Source organism: Hyaena hyaena, unplaced genomic scaffold (genome assembly GCF_003009895.1).
Source record: "Hyaena hyaena isolate Hyena2069 unplaced genomic scaffold, ASM300989v1 scaffold_446, whole genome shotgun sequence".
NCBI lineage: Eukaryota > Metazoa > Chordata > Mammalia > Carnivora > Hyaenidae > Hyaena > Hyaena hyaena.
The window spans coordinates 1,320,067-1,339,825 of NW_024081081.1; the positions used below are offsets into that span (position 1 = coordinate 1,320,067).

The 19,759-nt window shown below is 44.6% G+C and overlaps 1 protein-coding gene across 1 annotated transcript in view; it reads right to left on the bottom strand.

The window, feature by feature from the left end:
• The window catches only part of SFRP1 (secreted frizzled related protein 1), a 255,675-nt gene that overhangs the window by 26,498 nt on the left and 209,418 nt on the right, over positions 1 to 19,759 (bottom strand). The window lies entirely within an intron of this gene.

Here is a 19,759-nt window from a genome sequence, read left to right on the forward strand (position 1 = left end):
TTGCACTCAAGATGGCTGAACTGAGTAGTTGTAACAGAGTCAGTATGACCCACAAGGTCTGAACTATTTACTCTCTGGCACTTTACAGGAAGAGCTTGACAAAGCCTGGCTTTGACCATGCACTCACATGGCTCCCTTGCTTCTCCATGAAGAGTTGACAGGCCAGGTCTCCCTCCTTGACCTCCAAGCAGTTTCCTTCAGGAAGCACATCTACTCAGAGCAAATCCCATGCACAGCAATGACACTGGGCTCATCTCCCCGGTGGTGGGAGTGGAGAGAAGAACCCCGCCCTCCCCAGCTCCACACAGAGCCAAGGAAGATGGCAGCAGAGGAGAAAGCCACTGAAGCTCTTCCTCCCACTTGGAAGAGCCAACCCCGCTCCAGGTCCACATCACCACCATCTTGCCCACTGTTTCCCAGGCCCCACAAGAAGGACACCCCCACATCCATGAGAGCCCCATTTTTGAGAGCCATACCACACACTCGGCCACAGTTCTGAGCACGCCCACTCCCTAAGACAGGGCTTTCGTCAGCTCTTCATCTTGTTTGATCAACACAGGATTTAAATTGTCGAGGAGATCACACTGATCCACCCACTGGCTGAATCACGCCTGAGCACCCACTCTGTGCCAGGCACTGCGCTGAGCACACGGGAACGAGAAAAGTTACTGTTTGCCGGCCAAACCTGTGGCTCATAGTCCACTGTCCACAGTCTCCTTGGCAAGTGGGAGTGGCAGAAATCCCTATTCCTGATCATACAATTATTTATGATGTGTAATTTATGATGAGCCAATCCCCAAAGACTTAGAAGTAGAGACAAAGGAGAACGAAATTAAATGTGTGTACTTACATTTTTCATATATATTTGAAATGTATTATATGTACACATATTTCAGCAGATACAGAATCAGTTGCAAAAATGATATTGGGACAAGTTGTATCCAATGTGAGTGAGGGCCAACCTCAGGTTTTGGAACATCCTCAGAGATTTCTGGGGAGGAGCCTTCATGAGATACACATTTATGTATGGCTATTCCTAGTGATTGAGAAAACCATCAGCTCGCCAAGCGGGTTACCCTGATGGAGCAGAGTGATGGGGGAATAAGTACCTAAGGAACAAATACATATGTGAGCCAGAGTAGAGCAGAGAAGAGAAGGGGACAAAAAATGGAAAAGTGTTATGCATAGGCGGTGGGAATGTAATCAGGATGGGAAGATTGCTGTCAAGTCTGAGAGATGTGTATTGATCAGGGGATTTTTTTTTGTAGAAACAAGAACCTGATGACAGCCCCCTAATTCTCCCCCAGGTGAGATGTATTTCTCAGAGAGGTGAGATTTAGCCCAGTAAAAATGTGGGGAAGGTTCCCTCTCTTAGGGAGCTCCATCTTCTAACCAGACCCTGATTGACTCTTATGGGATTTGTCTTTGATAAAAAGAGAGAAATCAGTGAACCAAAGTAGTGGCTTTTGCCCTCCAATCTCTGTGAGAATCTTCCAAGGCCGTTTCCCTTCCTGTGCCTTCTGGGAGCATGGACAGAGCAGACACTAAAAGAGTCTCTTTGAAGCTGTGTTTTTATGAGAGGTCAACCAGTCTACACAGCACCAAAAAGAAATATTGGGATTGGGTCTCATGGGGTCATTTATCCCAGGAACAGGTAATTGTAAAGAAATTCCAATAATTTTAATAATGAATTGACATCATGTCTCACTGAATGGCCGACTACTCACCAAAGTTAAATCTGTGGCTTACGTGGATGGGCCTTTTCCTTCTGCAGTGTGGGTCCCACGGGAGGAATATGTAAACCCAGAGTTAAGTGTATGAGTTTCCGTATGGAGAAAGACTTGCTCTCAAAGCAGTCCAGTACCCCTCCAGGGTCCCATGACTGTGCGCCCACTTTTCTTTGTGCCTAAGGCGCCCCTCCCAGCTCCCTCCCTCCCACTTCTGTCCAGGCATTAGTGGTCTCTCAGGCTTCAGTCACAGCCAGATGGCAAGTTCCTCTGTATGGTCATCCTGGCCTCCCCCAGACAGAAGGAGTGGCCCCCTCCTCTGGGGTGACTTTTGCCCAGTCTCCATGAGAGCACCTAGACATGCAAATAATTCCCAGTGCTCTGACATCCCCCCACCAGACACTAAGCGCCTCAAGGACGCAGCTGCGTGATATCCATCTTCACGTCTCCTACTGGGATATTAGGCAATAAGACATAAACGATTTCAAAACCAGCTGGCAAATGCCTTGTGCATCTGCTGAAACAGGGCAGGGGTTCCTGAACAGCAAGATGGCTGAAAGACACCCCTAGGGGTTGAGGTCCCAGACGGAGGGCCCCTTCGGATACACAGCACCCAAAGCTGCTGTCCTGGGAATTGTTATCCCTGGGAATACACTGTCTGTTTCCTCATCCTCTCCTGCCTGAGTAGCCCTTTGCTTCCTTACCCCTCTACACCCACTGCCAGCTCAGCTCATTCATCCCTAACTATTTTGTGAGCAATCCCAACAGCAGTTCTGCCAGATGAAATCACCACCTGTCAGAGCTAGAAGGGTCTTCACACATCACTGGGGCTGGGGGGCTTCCAGCTGTACTGTGGAGAGCCTTTGGGGTAAAACAGAGACACCTCAGGAGCCACCCGTGTGTGCATTTTGAGGAGACATTCTCAATAGGCAACACTCTGGGCCATCCCAACCCCTCCCCTTCTCATTCAGAGCAGTTTTGCTTTTGATTTGATCTGCAATAACCATAAATTTGGCTTCCACATGAAATATCTTTTTAAAAAATGATTCTGCCAGTAAAACAAGATTGAAAACCTTGAGGGCTGGGAAAGAAAGGTGACTTGTCCAAGGTCACAGGACTAGTCAAAGGCAGATCAGGGAGTAAAATTGGGCCTTTTCACTCCCCCTGGCCCCCCACCCCAAGCCCTCCCCATCACCCACCTTCTGGTGGCAGCAGTGAGCCATTTCCAAACCCAGGTGCACTTTGAGAACCTGGTCAAAGCTCATGCTTTTGAAGTTACTAAGCAAATACCCAGAGGCTTCAACAGATGGTGACAGTTGCTGTTTACACGTTTAGGTGGAGCTTTACAAATGAATCCTCTGCATTCTACCATGTGACCATTTAATCACACTGCTGCTTAAGTCCCTACAGAAGTTTTTCATTGTGCACTCCACCCAAAGTCTGAGAGTGAATGAGCCCATGAACTGGGCAGAGCCAGTATGGAATGAATGACACCTGGAAGCCAAAAGCCTGAAGGTCACCATCTCTAAAACTACTGGCTCCCATGGCACCAGGATGGTTCAGTCGGTTGAGCGTCTGACTTCGGCTCAGGTCATAATCTCAAGATTTATGAGTTCAAGCCCTGTGCCAGGCTCTGTGCTGACAACTCAGAGCCTAGAGCCTGTTTCTGATTCTGTGTCTCCCTCTTTTTCTGCCCCTCTCCTGCTTTCTCTCTCTCTCTCTCTCTCTCACTCTCAAAATTAAGAAAACATTTTTTTAAATAAAAAATATAAATAAAGAAATAAAACTACTGTCTTTCATCTACCCTTTGCATCACCTTATAACATGACACAAAGCCCCTGGTACCATGATCTACCAGGGAATCCATCAGAACCATCTGGGCCCAAGCTGGGATCACAACCTGCTCTTTCCAAGAAGAGGTCTAGTGTCTCTGAGGTAGGACATCCATCCATACCAGATGAAGGAATATAGGGAGAGAGGTTTCAGTCTTCTATCCAACAATAATAAGTACTGTGAATATATGAGCCAAGCCCAATAGCATTATGATATAGGATGTATTATTACCCTACTTTTCAGATGAAAAATTGAGTCCTAAAGAAATATTAAGCAATGTGGGCAGGGTCATACAGATGGATTTCAAACCCAGGAGCCCACAAAACAGAGCACAAAGCTGCTAGAGTATAATCATCTATTGAAAAAAGGGACCTTTCTGACAAAAGGTACCAGAGGAGGGTGGCAGGCTATTGGATCAGAGTTTAGACAGAGACTTGCCATAGATACCACACTAGGAACTGTCTCATCCTACAAAACCCCTTTCAACAAAGTTTCTATCATCTCATAAATAATTACTTACCACCTACCCTCTATTGCCAGGCACTATTCTAGAAACTGGCTGTACAGTGATGAACACATCTGCCACAGTCTGACTGATAGCTCATCTTGTGCCTCCCGCCACCAGTACCCCCACAGAACAGACCTCCAGCAATGACTAAAGTCATTCTCAGGCTCTAGTCTCAAACCTCGTCTCATGATTTCACTTTCCTCCCTATATCCATGGCTCCCTGATTCCTCTTGCACTTCCCTTTGGACTCTGTTTCCTGTTTACAGCCTCTCATCACCCACTAGACCTTAGGCTAGGCACCAGCTGACCTGATCAGCTGCTGAGAGCACCCATGCAGCCTGGACCAGCTCAGGCCAGCCTGAAGCCCAGTGAGAAGTGACCCTGGAGATTTGTCACCAATAGGACAGCCATACACTGGAGGGCTAATGAAGATAGGCTGAAAAGGTGGGGTCCTCAGACAGGAGGAGATAGCATGGTTATGTCCAGCTCCTGGTAGAGACTGAGCTGTTAATGTACTGACCAGCTTGTGTTCATTCATTTATCCATCCATCCATCCATCCATCCAACGATTATTTATTGAGTGACGACCATGATCCAGGCACTGTTCCAGGCACTTAAAATACATCCCTGAATAAAATACGTGAAGATCACTGCCTTACAGAGTGTCAGTCTAGTGGAAAGAGAAAAGGAAACGATAAACATAATAAATAAATATATGCATGAATATATAGTCAAACGTGCTATGGAAAAAAATAGAAAACATAGAGCAGGATAATGGGCGTAAGGGTGCCAATAAGGTAGGGCGCTCAGTATTAACCGGGTGATCAGAGAAGACCTCATGAAAAGATGATGATAACTGAGTGAAAATTTGGAGAAGGTGAAGGGGGAGCTGATGAAGAAGATGTTGGGGAGAGGGTATTCCAGGTAGAAGGGTACAAAAGGAGCGAAGGCCAGCAGCCAGAGGAGGGCCCAGCCTGTGTGAGAAAGAGCAAGGAGGCCAGTGTGGATGGCGTGAAATAGTCGTGAGGGGTGGCAAGAAAGGACAGTGGGAGATAAGGTCAAAGAGGTAACAGGGAGACAGATTTTCCTGCAGGCTCCGGTAGCTATGGTGGGGACTGTGGCTTTTACCCTATAGGTAGGAGCACTACCAAAAGGTCTTTAATTTTTAAGTTTTTATTTATTTTTGAGAGAGAGAGTGCATGTGCATGTGCATGTGCATGAGCAGGGGAGGGGCAGAGAGAGAGGGAGAGAGAGAATCCCAAGCAGCCTCCACGCAACAGCATGGAGCCCGATGAGGTGCTCAAACTCACAAACCGTGAGATCATGACCTAAGCTCAAATCAAGAGTTGGAGGCTTAAATGACTGAGCCACACAGCTGCCCCCTAAAAGGTTTTGATCAATAAAGTGATGTGATATAAACATCACTGCCCATAGAGTGGGGATGAATAATGACAGGGACCTGGGCCAGGCTGGTAGCCATAGAGATGTTGAGAAATTGGTTAGATTCTAGACATATTTGGAAGATAGAATCAGTAGGAACCCCAGATAGGTTTGATTAAAGAAAGGAGGAGTCCATGACAGTGCTCAGCTTTCTGACCCGAGCAACGGTAAGGATTGAGTCACCATAAAGAGACGGTAAAGGCCACTAATGGGCAACTTTGAAGTGTGGAGACAGAAGTTCAGCTTTGCACATGTTAAGCTGCGATGGCTATTGATTGCCACATGGAAATGTTGGAAAGGCCATTGGATATATGAGCGTGGAGTTCAGCAGAGGGGCCTGAGGCCTGGAGGGGGTGCTGGGAGTCCCTGGCATGCAGGCGGGGATTAAAGCCACTGTACTCATACAATCACTAAGGGGGTGAGCATAGTGGAGAAGGAAAGAGGTCCCTCCCCAGGGAAGACCCAGCCAAGGTGATGGAGAAGGAGAGCCGAGTGGGGTGAGAGAGCCTCCAAAGAACATGTTGTCCGGGAAGGCAAGTGGAGGGCAAAAGTGCAGCCAGGGGCAGGGAATGGGTAGCGGGTCAAATGCTGCCTGTTCACACAAATGGAGAACTGTGAGCCAGCCCCTGAATTTACCAATGAGGGAGTCCCAGGGACCTTAGTAAGAGCAGTTCCCATAGACTCACGGTGCCAAATCAGCCCGATTGGAGAGGGTCCAGGAGAAGTGGGAGGAAAGAATCCTTGTTGCAAAACAAGGCAAAATTTGAAGAGAAAGTAGGTGGAAGAGGTAGAGTCAGAAGATATTTTGTTTTTGCTGATTCTAAGTTTATTTATTTTGAGAGAGAGAGAGAGAAAGTGCATGTGACAGTGAGCCGAGAAAGGGCAGAGAGAGAGAGTGTGAGAGAGAATCCTAAGCAGGCTCCAAACCATTAGCACAGAGCCCGACATGGGGCTCCATCCCACCAACCATGAGATCATAACCCAAGCTGAAATCAAGAGTTAGTCACTTAACCAACTGGGCCATCCAGGTGCCCCTGAATTTTTTTTTTTTTAATTTCTTAATGTTTATTTTTTTGAGTTAGAGATAGAGTGCGAGTATGTGAGCAGTAGAGAGAGAGGGAAACACAGAATCTGAAGCAGGCTCCAGGCTCTGAGCTGTCAGCACAGAGCCCAACACGGGGTTTGAACTCACGAACCATGAGATCATGACCCAAGACGAAGCCAGACGCTTTACCGGCTGAGCCACCCAGGTGCCCCCAAATGAGAAAATCAACAGCGTGTTTGTAAGCTGAGGGAGAGAGAAGGCAAAGTTGTTGGAGCCATGGAGCCATTGTCCCTGGATGGCGAGAGGGAATGGGCCCACATGCAGCTAGGTGTGCCCAGGGGCCTGGACCGCTTCTGCGTGGTGCCAGGCAGGGGTGTGATTCTGGGGTCTTGCGGAGTTCCCTTATGGTTCCTTCAATTTGCTTAGTGAAAGAAGGTGAGAGAGAAGTTTGAGGATCAGAGGAGAGAGGAAAAGTTTCCGTTGACATGTAGGAAAGGTAAGGCAAATAGGGCATGAATGCCTGCAAACATGAAGACCACTGAGGTTCCAATGCTGTGGAGTGAAGTGGGACCAGTCCTTGGGTGTGTGGGAGCCAGCCGAGGCTGGATGTCCCTCGGCCCCCTGGGCCTGCCCAGAACAGACTTCTGGTCCCTACTGCCATTTTTAGGGGTCAGACAAATGTGATGCTGAAACCAGGAGCCTACCTCACCTCTAAAATCCCATGATTCACCCTCCTACGTTGAGCTTTGAAAAGCAATAGATTTGGAATCCGAGGAACTCCTTTTGAATCCTTAGGCAGACTATCTTGAAAAGGGGGCATCCCATTAGTATTATTCCACTGAAATTGCTTCTAGGACAAGTCTATAGGATGCAATATGTGCCCAGGCTCCTTGGCCTGTAAGCACCCAGTGCCTGTCCAGCCTCTCCGTCTACACAGCTGCTGGCCTCCCTGCCCCTGCGTCGGCTCCCAGCAAGCTTCCCCTCCCAACAGCCTCCTCTCCTATTCAGGTAACTGACCGTGAGTCGCTTTGGTGCTCTCGGCCTCTGCTCTGAGCGGGTGTCTGAGGCCTTCTGAATCACACAGCTCTAAGTTCAGGAGGGGAACCACGCCTCCCAGGCTTCAGCCCAGGAGCAGTGAGCGGGGATCGCTGATCCGGCGCCAAGACCAAGAGAAGAGTGCAGAAGGGGAACGAACTCTGTCATCTATCTGCACGGTCCAGTTTCAGGTGTTCTGGGAACTCATCCCCTTTGCATGCGATTGCAAACCAGTATCGTGAAAAGTGATTGACTTAGACCTCAAAAGATAAAACCGTAGTGTAAGACAAGCGTCCGGCAGAGAGTAGGCGCCCACCCAACTACTGTTTTAGCGGTCTTCGCAGCGAGAGTTTTCTGAGTTCTTTCTTGTTTCTTTGTACTTTCTACTTTTAGGCTGAGCATAAAAGGTCAGAAGGAGGATTCCAGCCTGCCCTAAGTTCTTTATTTCGTCTCAAGTAAGAGACCTCCGTATTTTTGTTGGGAAGTCATTTCTGAGAACGCGTTTCAACAATTAGACAAGAAAGCAGCCGCACAACCAAGGGGTCAGGATTTGGCGGGCTGTCTTGATGACAGTACAAGCCTGTGATTGTGTGAGTTGGGGAGGGCCGAGGTGACACACATCTGTGCCGAGCCCACGTGCGAGCATCATCTTAGCAACACAAAGGAATGGCAGAAAAGCCATTCACCACTTTCTGAATTACTTAGAACAAGACAGCAGGGAGATGTTAACTAATGTCACAGGAAAGAACAACCACATGGGACGCTCGTCACTTGTGTCTACCTGTCCGTCGTTTCTCCCTTCTCTCCCTTCCACGTCCTCCCCAAGATGCTAACATTTTTGCCTGATCCAGTATAATAAGCGTGCATTGAAAGGGTTAAAGATTTACTTGTTTTAGTTTGTTTGTTTGTTTTTCTAAATAGAAAAGGCAATAAACATCACCAAGAATGTATCCGGAACATACATTCTCTCTGATGCATTAACAAAAGCAATCAATATAAATTATGCTGGTCAAGGAACATAGTCTGTGATGGAAGCCACGCCTCTGAGTAGGGAGTGGGCAATGGCCGGCAAAGAGCCCCTTTTCCAGGCACAACCTGCCACCTTGTGGAATATAGTGGAACTGCCGCCGCCTGTGTTTAAAACAAAACAAAACAAAACACGTCTTCTTGCAGATTTTCACTGCAAAGGGATGTTCTGAGCCAAATCCCAAGGCGGAAACGAAGCCAAAACCTCCTCTAGACAAAGATCAGTGAGAAGCTAATCCCATCCCACTTTCAATCAGCTTAGACCACCAAGGAGATATTTAAAATAAGAAGAGAGCTGGGTTTAAAAATCCAGCCCTGGCTCTAATTCTCCTGCCCCGGAGGTAAAAAACCATCAGAGGAAGGGAAGTTATGGCTCACCTACTCCATTCTCTCTCCTTTTTTTTTTAATCAACAGGTAAAGGAGGAGTGACAGGATGGCCAAGATCTCACTTGGGCGCTGGGTCCCTTTCTATTCATGATTAAGAGAAGGAAAGGCCCCCAGCAGACCCGGGTTATGAGCGCTTTTGATCCTGAGGAGTGAGTGGATGGAGGTTCCTCTCCTGCGCGGGCTCCTGCTGCCAGCACCTCAGAGCCGCTTTCCGGTCAGCCGGGGAGGCCCTTGGACAGTTCGTGGCCTGTCTCGGAGCAGGTGAGGGAGGGAAGCTGTTCTCCGGAGAACTGGGACCTCCAGGAGAGAGGAGATCCCGGGCCGGTCAGTGCACGGCTTCTGCGCACGCGCCAACCTCACCCCGGCGATGTGGCCTTGGCCTGGGGTAGACGGCATTCATGACGCAAGGCATCAGGCGGGGACCCCGCGCTCGTGGACCTGGGTGAGGTAGACACGGCCCTGCTCTGGCCCCTCGGAGCGTCCGTGCGGCCCTCTCCCGCCGCCCTGTTGCCTGTCTGCGGCCCACCTGGACTCTGAGCCTGGGCTTCTTCATCTACGAAAACCCCGGGGCCTAACGCAGCTCCCGAAGTGTTTGATGAAAGAGGAAAAGCAGGAGAGAGGAAGGGCGGGAAGGCCGGGCGGAGACAGAAACTGAGTCACGTGACACGGGACATTCCAAGGGCACAGTGATGAGAACAGTGGTTGGTTTGCCCTCAGATACATGCAAATTGTCCACCCTTCGTGCTCTCCTCACCAATCAGCAGGGCAAAACCTGGGGACGGTCCTCTCCCCCACCGTCTGGACATACGGACAGCAGGCTGATGAGGAGGAAGGGGGGGGGGGGGCGTTGTTTTGTTCTTGAAAATTTCAACACTTCTTTTACTTCAGACTCATCAAAAAAGTTAAAAGAAGGGGCGCCTGGGTGGCTTAGTCGGTTAAGCGTCCGACTTTCGCTTAGGTCATGATCTCGCGGTTCGTGGGTTCGAGCCCCGCGTCGGGCTCTGTGCTGACTGCCAGCTCAGAGCCTGGAGCCTGTTTCAGTCTGTGACTCCCTCTCTCTCTGACCCTCCCCTGCTCACGCTGTCTCTCTCTCTTTCCTAGAAATAAAAAAAAAAAAGTTAAAAGAATAATAGAACAGTGAAGCCAGTATTGTTCACTGTTTTATGAGGGTCTAGTTTATCCTTTGTATTTTCTCTCTGCAAAAACAATACATACACAGGTATGTATTTTAATTTCCCCACGCTTTGTATACAGAAGTTAACAAATGTTACTGTTTTTCCCATTTTGCTTTTTTCTGTTAATGTATTTTTTACTGTTTATTTATTTATGAGGGGGGGCAGAGGGAAAGAGGGAGAGAGAGAACCCCAAGCAGGCTCCCACTGTCAGCACTGAGCCCGATGTGGGGCTCAAACTCCCGAACATCGAGATCATGACCTGAGCAGAAACCAAGAGTTGGATGCTTAATGGACTGAGCTGCCTAGGTGCCCCTTCTGTTAATATATTTTGGAAAGGACTCAACGTCAGTTCCTAGAAATCCTCCTCAGCTGTAATGGTGTTAACGGTGCTCTGCTGGGTGAACATACCACTGTCTCTTCAGCCAGTCTCCTACTCAGAGGCTCTCATCTTATTTCTCGTTATCTTGCCTGTCCAAATACCTGTCACAGATAACTTTAACTTAAATTTGTGAAGAACGATTTTCAGGGGAAATTTCTGGAAGTGGGATTGCAGGTCAAAGGGTAAATGCACGTATATGCCTCTTGTTAGCTGTTTCCACGTTCCCCAGTCCACAGGGAGCATCCTATTCTGTCTGAGGGTGTTTGCTCCCCCGCATCCCTGCCCACCGTGTGCCCTTAAACCTTGACTTTTTGCCAAGTCTGCCGGTGAGAGGCGTGGCTCAGCCTGTTAAACATCTGAATCTTGATCTGAACTCGGCTCAGGTCATGAACTCCTGGTTCATGAGTTTGAGTCCTGTATCGGGCTCTGCCCTGACAGAGCAGAGCCTGCCTGGGATTCTCTCTCTGCCCCTCCCCTGCTCTTTGTCTCTCTTGAAAATTAATGAATAAACTAAAAAAAAAATTTTTTTTAGAATAGAGGTGAGAAATTACACCTCAAAGTGGTTTTAATTCACTTTTTTTTTTTTTTTACGGTGAGTGAAGTTGGACATCTTTTATAAGATTAGCAACCACTTAGATGTGTTTTTCTATGAACTGTGCTCATTACTTGTTAATTTTTCTCTCAGGTTTCTGATGGTCTCATCCACCTCAATTTCAAAGATTTCCTGGGGTGATTAGGCCAGTATCTGTGAAATATATTGTAAATATTTTCTTCCAGTTTGCCATTTCTTATGGTGTCTTTTGATGTTAAAAAAAAAGTTTTATAAAATTTTACGTAGTCCAACTTTTTTATGTAGCCAATTCTTTTATTACATCCGGATTGGCGATGTTAGCCATCTTGCCTTGTTCCCAACCTAATGAAAAGCCTCTAGTGTTTTATCAGTAAGATGCTAGTTTAAGCCTAAGGTGTGGTGGTCCACTTTGTAATGTACATGTATATATACATGATATATATAAATCATGTTAAAGAAATATCCATCTGTTACAGGATTCTTTACCTCAAAACCCAGGGTCTTGTCTCACCACTTGGAAGAATGAAGAGGTGGACACAAAACGAGCAACAGGCAAGAGTTTATTAGAGTGTTAAGATCAGAAAAGGAAATAGTAGGAAAGCTCCCTATGGAGAGGGGACATTCAAAAGTGAATGCCTTCGACTGTAGGCAAGGGTCCTTGTTTTATAAGGTTCTGGTCACTCCCCTTCCCCCTTGTTTCTTCTCAGGTTTTACCCTGACTGGCTGGATAACTCTAGGTGCTGGGTCGTCCATTCCTGATTGGCTCATTTCCATTGTATGAGGGCTGTTCTATGGCCATGTCATTCCTTGTGGATCATATGTTTTATGGTCTACTTATTTTTAGCCATGTCTTTTGTCACATTCCTGAGGAAAACCTGAGGGGTAGTAGGTGGGTCTGTTACATTCTTAATAGGAACCTTATGCCTGAGGGAGTTTGCTGCAGTCAGACACACCCAGCATTGTTCCAAAATATGTGTCTGTCCCCACCCTGGGAACTGTGATCCTAACCTTTCCTCTCTGCCTATTTTATCCTATCTTTTCTTATCATACATCAGTTACTATTTTATTGTATGTTGGATTGTGTTGAAGGCCTATACCCACCCATGGACATAAATGTAATTTTCCTATCTTAACTAATATGGTGAATTATATTAATACACTTCCTAATAGTTAACCTTTTTCTTGCATTCTTGAAATAAATCTCCCTTGGTCATACTGTATTATTTCCTTTTTTTTTTTTAATAGTTTATTGTCAAGTTGGTTTACATATAACACCCAGTGCTCATCCCAACAAGTACCCTTCTTCCTGCCCATCACCCCTATTTTCTTAAAATGATATTAAATTCTGTTTGCTGCCTTTTAGGATTTTGCCAAGATATTCATAAGTGAGCAGAGTCTGCATTCTCTTCTTTCTGTGGTATTTTTAGCACATTTAATATTAATATTGCATTGCTTCACAAAAGTAATTTTAAAGTAATCCTTTATAAACTCTGAAAAAAATTGGTACAATAGGTTTGATAGAAATTGATATCAAACAGATTTGATATAAAATTGGTATCTAAAGCCTTGATAGAAATCACCTTTGAAACTATCTGGGCTTGCTGATTTTTTTAATGCTTATTTATTTGTTTTGAAAGAGAGAAAGAGAGAGCACAAATGGGGGAGAGCCAAGAGACAGGGAGAGAGAGTATCCCAAGCAGGCTCCAAGCTATCAGCAAAGAGCTGGATGCAGAGTCTCTCTATCTCACCCACTATGAAATCACGACCTGAGCCAAAATCAAGAGTCCTAGGCTTAACCAACTGAGTCACCCAGGTGCCTGTTGGTGAGTTTTTTATTTTTATTTTTTGATGTTTATTTGTTTTTTGAGAGAGAGCAAGCACGAATTGGGTCGAGGCAGAGAGAGGGAGGACAGAGGATCCAAAGCGAGTTCCGTGCAGACAGCAGAGAGCCTGGTGAGGGGCTTGAACTCACGAACCACGAGATCATGAACTGAGCCGAATCAAAAGTCAGTCACTTAACTGACTGAGCCACCCAAGTGCCTCCATGAGTTGTTTTTTAATGGCATAGTTCCTTGACGTTCTGTATTCCTTGAATGGAAATTAGTCTGTTTAATAGCTCTCTCTATTGAAATCAACTTTGGTAAATTGCATTTTCCTAGGGAATTATCTGTTTCATCTAGGTTTTAAAATTTATTTATATAAAAAATAATGGTTCCTTCGTGATATTGTTGCGGAATCTGGTCTGGATCACTGGCGGAAAAACCAAGTGGCACTCGGAGATCTCGGAAGGGAGGAGGTTTATTTTACACTGGTGGTCTCAGAGGAGATTATTCTCCAGAGGTCTGAGCTCAGAGCATCAGCTGAGGGAATAACTTATAGCCTGTTACTTCCACATTCCTCATTAACTCATGCGACAAGCAGGGTGGGAAGAATAACCCAGAAGGGGGAGCCTTTGATCAGGGACAGGTGTTTCCTTATCAGTCCTGTCGGTCATCTTATAACAGATTTTTCTCTATCAATATTGTGATATAATACAAATATATACATTTTGGTTTTCATCTCACTTTTTTTTTCACGCAGCTTCTAAAACCCTGTAAGCTCCTGAGTAGCAGAGGTGGTAGGAGCATGTTTTGTTATAATACTTGCTCTTAGTCCCCAGTCCCTGACACAAGAGCTTCTAGACATTTGGAATCTCCTGAGTGATATGAGTGCCTTTGCATGCTAATGAGATGGTTGGTGGCTGAGGGTCCCGTGATAGATGGGGGCTGGTTGCCAGAAAGGCCCAGCCATGATTAAAGAGTTGGTACTCTCAGCCCCAACCCCCAACCTCTGGGAAGGGAGAGAGGCTGAGTGAGTTCAATCACCAATAACCAATGGTTTAATCAATCATGCCAATGAGGGAGCGTGGGGCAAGCTGAGGGCAAAGTACAGACTACCAGCACCCTCCTACCCTAGGTGGGATGTGTGTGACATCCCTCAGGCACTCCTGGCTGCCCAAGGACAAAGGAAAGGAAACAAATGGTTAAACTGATAGAGTCTCCATCAGTTTACAAATATCTTAGTAAATTACCAGAAAAAGACAATCTAATCAATAGCTTAATCTCCAGAAACCTGTAGACTCGGTTTCCTGGAGCCCCAACATCACCCTCCTCTCCATAGTGATTCGGGGAAACAACGGCAAGAAGGAAATAGCAGGTAAAACTAAATTTCCTTATAACCATTGACAAATAACTTGAGGCGGGCAGAGTAAAACATTTCTCCAGGAATTCCCACTGTCTTAATGTTAATGCTTTGCTCTGGGGAAAAACAAGTAGCTTCACAATAGCTAGGCTTCCGGTATCCTGAGTCTTTAGCATATGAAAGTAGCTTTGGAAACTCCCTCTAGACTTTATCTCCCCCATCTCTGTAAAAGTGTCACACACACACACACACACACACACACACACACAGACACACACTTGTAGTACAGCTCTTACCGACCAGGGGTCCTGTCCCTGTGCTTTAATAAAATGACTTTTTTGCACCAAAGACGTCTTCAAGAATTCTTTCTTGGCAGTCGGCTATGGACCCCATGAAACCCCGCTACCACCCCAAAATCCCTTTGATGCCTGTATAATGAAACCCCATAAAAACCCCAGAATGACAGGGTTCAGAGAGCTTCCTGGTTGGTGAACACATCTAATGCTGGGAGGGTGGTACCTGAGAAAAGAGCATGGAGGCCCAATGCCATCCCCACCCCATACCTTACTCTATGTATGTCTACAATTTGGCTGTTCTGTTATAATAAACCAGAAAACGTAAGTATAGTGTTTTCCTGAGTTTTAGAAGTCATTCTAGTGAGTTATCAAACCTGAGAAAGGAGGGTCTAACTTTATAGCCCATTGCTCAGAAGTATAGGAGGCCCAGGACTTATGATTGGCGTTTGAAATGGGTGGGGGGCTGTCTACGGCCATACCACCCTGAACGCGCCCGATCTTGTCTGAAATGGGTGGGGGGCAGCAGTTTTGTGGGACTGAGCCCTGAAGCTGTGGGGTCTGCACTAACTCTCGGTAGCTAGCGTCACCACTGAATCACAGTGTCATCCTTGCCTTGTGTTTGAAGTTGAGAATTTTGACACCCGTGCGATTTTCTTTCCTTTGTAAGTGATTTGACCCATTCTGGAGACCCAGAGGATTTTTTCCCTTTATTTGTAAAGTCAAAGTATTCTATTAGGATAATTGAAGTTGATCATTTCAACCCTCACAGGTACATTATAGGTTTTTCAATATAAGATTTCAAAAGTTATTTTTGGAAAGATTTCTGAAGCTATCGCTGCAAATATTAGTTCAGTTTCTCTTTTTCTCCTTCCTACTCCTTGTCTTCCTCCTTCTGCTTCCACTCCAATTATACGTGAGGATTTTCTTGGCCTCTTTATCTATACTTGTCATTTTCTCTCTGATCCCATTTATCTCTAATTTTCAATTTGTTTTGTACTTTCGGTTGTTTTTATTCCTTTCTTTAATGCCCCAATTTCTTTTGATTTGGTCATTCTATCTTTAATGTTCAGATTTAGGGTATCAGTTGCAAATCTGAATATTCTTATTTGGAATACATAGATTGGGTGAGGTGTTGAGCTACACTTTTTTCTCCGCCTTACAGTTGGTTTTGATGGAGAAGAGGGTAATATGTACTGTCATCTTTGACTTTCGTCTCAGGGTAGTTTTGTATGAATGTTGTATTTTGTGTTATGTTTTTCTAAAATGTCTTACATTTTCCTGAGTCAACAATAACAAGTGTAGGTAGGTGGGGCCAAGGAGTTAGGTGACTTGTTGGATTTCTTGACTCAAGATCTCACTTTTGTCTCACTACAGTCAAAGGAAGGTTTGTTTATTTTAGTTAAAGATGACTTCTTTTTGGTGTGTGCTTCGATCTTTGCACTCTTTTGTTTCTCCAGAGCCTTAATTTTTACCTCTTACTTCCTTCTTTCTCTTTCCCATCAAGCCTCCAAGGAACACCTGTCTCTTCTGAGTCACCTGCCAGAATTGGTGCTTTCCCAACAGCCGCCTCTGGCCCTCTGCACTTTCATTTCCTTTTCTTTTGATTCTCCAGTGGTCAAGTATCTGATCCCAAGTCTCAGACTCGCTTTTGTATTTCCCCCGTCAGGTAGGTCTCTCACTTTCTAAGAGTTTCTGAGATTTTATCTGAATTTTTTCACTAATAGGATCCAGATATACTTTCTTCTGTCCTGCACAGTCTCCACCCCGTGGGGAGGGCTCCAGAACTGAGGCCCTTGGTTCCGGATGTCTGTTCCTCACTTACACCTCTCTGAAGGTTGTTGTGTTCCTTGTCTTTTAGTTATATCATGGGCATGGGTTACAGGTGTTATATGTGTTCTATATAATTTTTACAGAACATGTACAGAGATTCCAATTCTGGCAGCTACTATTATTCAGAGAGCACTGGGAAGTTCCTTGACCTGACTTTTAAAGACTCTTTCTTACTTCAAAATCTCCCCTGAAGTTTTTTTTTTTTAACTTGGCTTCACTTAAAAAAATTGTTGAGTGGCAAAAAGGGAAGCCACAAAGAATGGTTGAACAGCCATTCCCTAACCTAAAAAGACACTTAACCTACTTAGGAAACATTTCTCTGTGTTCAGAGCACTTGCAGGGTCCAAAGATCCCACAGGAAGCCTATACCTCCATCTCCTCCTCTTCTGCATCTTCCTACCACCGAGCCGGCCACCCCATCAGTCATCCAAAAATAATCCTTTACCTCATCATTATAAATGAGAGGACAAGTTCTACTCACAGTGGGAGTAGAATGAACAAATGGTCCATATAGAGTCTAGCGCATCAAGATCGGGGCCAGAATATTTAGACTCCAGCTTCACTTCCATCTCTGCATCCCAAGTAATTACATGTCCCGGCAAAAGTCATTACCTCTGAACTCAGTGTGCTCATATAGAGAGCTGGAGAGTTATCTGACCTCAGAAGATCTTGAAATCTCTTATGAAACATGAAAGTGCTTTAAAAAAATAGACAATGCCGTGAAAATGTGAACTTTTTAATACAAGCCAGAGACAAACATATAGATATCACTGCATCATGTATTTCCTTAAGATTAGTGACCAGCTTAGATGCAGAGTTATTTTAGGCATTGGAAATGGAACACTAGAGGCAAAGGAATGAAGAAATAATTACCTTTGCTATTGACTTGAACATCATCTGGGAATGCTCTGTAAGTACCACGGAGATGTATATATTGGGTTTGAATTTCGAAACCCTAAATTAGTTCATAATAGTTTCCTCTGGCAACAGACAGTTTGGTACGAGGCCATTTGGGGACCAAACTGAGAACAAAGGCAGCTGCCCTTGGCATCTTTAAAGGATTTTTATTGTTTCTTTTCCTTCCCATCTTTATTTACTCCAAGAATAGAATACAAAAATTGAAAAAGGCGACAGCTTCTTCTCCATTTCTTGGCTTGCTAACCCTTTCTTGGGCTCCTAAACAAATGAAAGTGAGGGTTGCTTTTTACAGAATTTTAAGACAGAAACTTTAAAAGCTGCTCAGACTCAGAGTAGCTGCATTTGAATTTTATACACTTAGTTGTTTATAATATGGTTTGCAAAGTGACAGTCTGAAGCCTAGTTCTGCCCTCTCTGAAGGTCTTTGGGACCACCAAGGAAGACACCATCTTCTCTCTACTCTAGAACCCATTAACTTAACAGAGAGTCACTTAGTGTCTTTGATGCGTTTTCTTTGGAAAATTATCTCAGCACCTAATTTATGCTTAGTAATTTTAACTAATCTTCTCTGCTACCATTTTAGGAAGTTCACAAAAGAGAATTTATACTGTATTCTATAGTATGCATGTAGTATGCTATACTAAATAGACAGATTTAGTAGACACTGTTAATTACCCATCCATTTTCTATTTCTCCTTCTTCCTTGCTAATAGAATCCTATTTTGTTTAAGTATCAGCCTTGTGTAATTCAGGGAAAGGAGATTCCATTCCCAGGTGTAGATCCTACTTAGTCTAAGCCAGTTCTAATAATTCCATCTCCCTCCAGTGATTGGCTTAATAGTAGAGCATGGTTTAATTCTGACCAATGATACATGATAGGACATGTGCTGTGGCACTTCTGAAAAAGAATTTCTCACTTCTAAGAATGAGAGGAAAGAAAAAAAATCCCTATTTTATCATATATGGAGACAAGGACTGTAACTGACTCAGCCATCATGTTCCAGCCTGAGAAGAAAGCCAGACTTCTTGCCATGTGGAATAGTAAGCGTTCTTTGGTGTAAGCCAGTTACATCAGAGTTTCCAGATCCCACAACTAAAAATATCTAATACAATAATGTGGGTAACATAAACAACTTGTATTTTCAAATGTCCACACATAGTCATCCATACCAATCTTTGCATCTTTACAAACCTGAAGAGTAAAAATGCTTCTGTAGAAGAGAGAGTAATTTTGATGTACTGAAGATTTCTCCCACAACCCTTTAATACCACAGGGTATGCAAATTTTATACGAAAATAACTTCTCTACACTTAGGCACTTCTCAAGGAAAGTCTTGTTTTAAAAAGGTATACCTTGGGCATATGACATTTCAATTTCAAGAAAGTAGAAACCTTTAACTTATTCTATAAACTGTCTTCTCAACAAAGGCTAGAGACTAATAGAAGTTAGCAGCATTTGCCTAGCTTATAAAGGGGAACCCAAATTGAGTCTTCTCCACCAGCCATCTTGTGTGCATTTTCTCAGTCATTTTGGGTTTGCCATAAGATCCTACTATTCTAACCAGCTAGCCTAAGGTTGTTATCTTATTGAAGATGAAAAGAAGCTGAAATTGGAGCACTTTTAACTCCCATAAATATCACCAGAAAACCTGATAACAAAGTAAAATTAAGTTTATCTTAAGCCACTGTCACAAGGAAGAACATGGCCTTCATTGAATCTTAGCTGTGTCTTCGAAGAGGACACTTGGAAGTGGGCTATTTGTAAGGCTTTGGTGTCTCAGCTCAAGTGTTTAGGTTGGGTCCTTTAAGGCAACAAAGTGACTGGGGAGACTGAGATAAGATAGTATAGGATTGATGGACACAGTGAATCAAGAAACCAGAAGCATATCTTAATAGGTAAACTTTTACCAGATAAATGGTGGTCCACCCAGGTGAGTAGACAATTGTCTCCAATACAAGAGAGAAGCAGCATTGTTGATAGATTTGTAGTATTATATTTTCCCCAGAAAATTTTCTGTAATAAACAACTTAGTCATGTTGACACAGCTGATCTCAGCATTGTCACAAAAGATCATGTGTGTCAGGGAGCAAGAAAGATTTGAATTCAGAAGCGTCTTATTGCCTAACATCCCCCACTATATTCTGTCCAAAAGTGGCTGGATTTGTTTTCTTTTCTTTTCGAGGACATATGCAACTGTCCATGGGAGATGTTTTGTATCAAACCACTATCCATGCCCATGTGACCTTAAGCAAGTCACAGTTCTCCTGAGCCTTTATTTCCACAGCTAGAAAAAATAATAATACACAAGCTTCTGCACAGCAAAGGAAACAACCCAGAAAATTAATAGGCAACCAACGGAATGGGAAAAGATAGTTGCAAATGACATATCAGATAAAGGGTTAATATC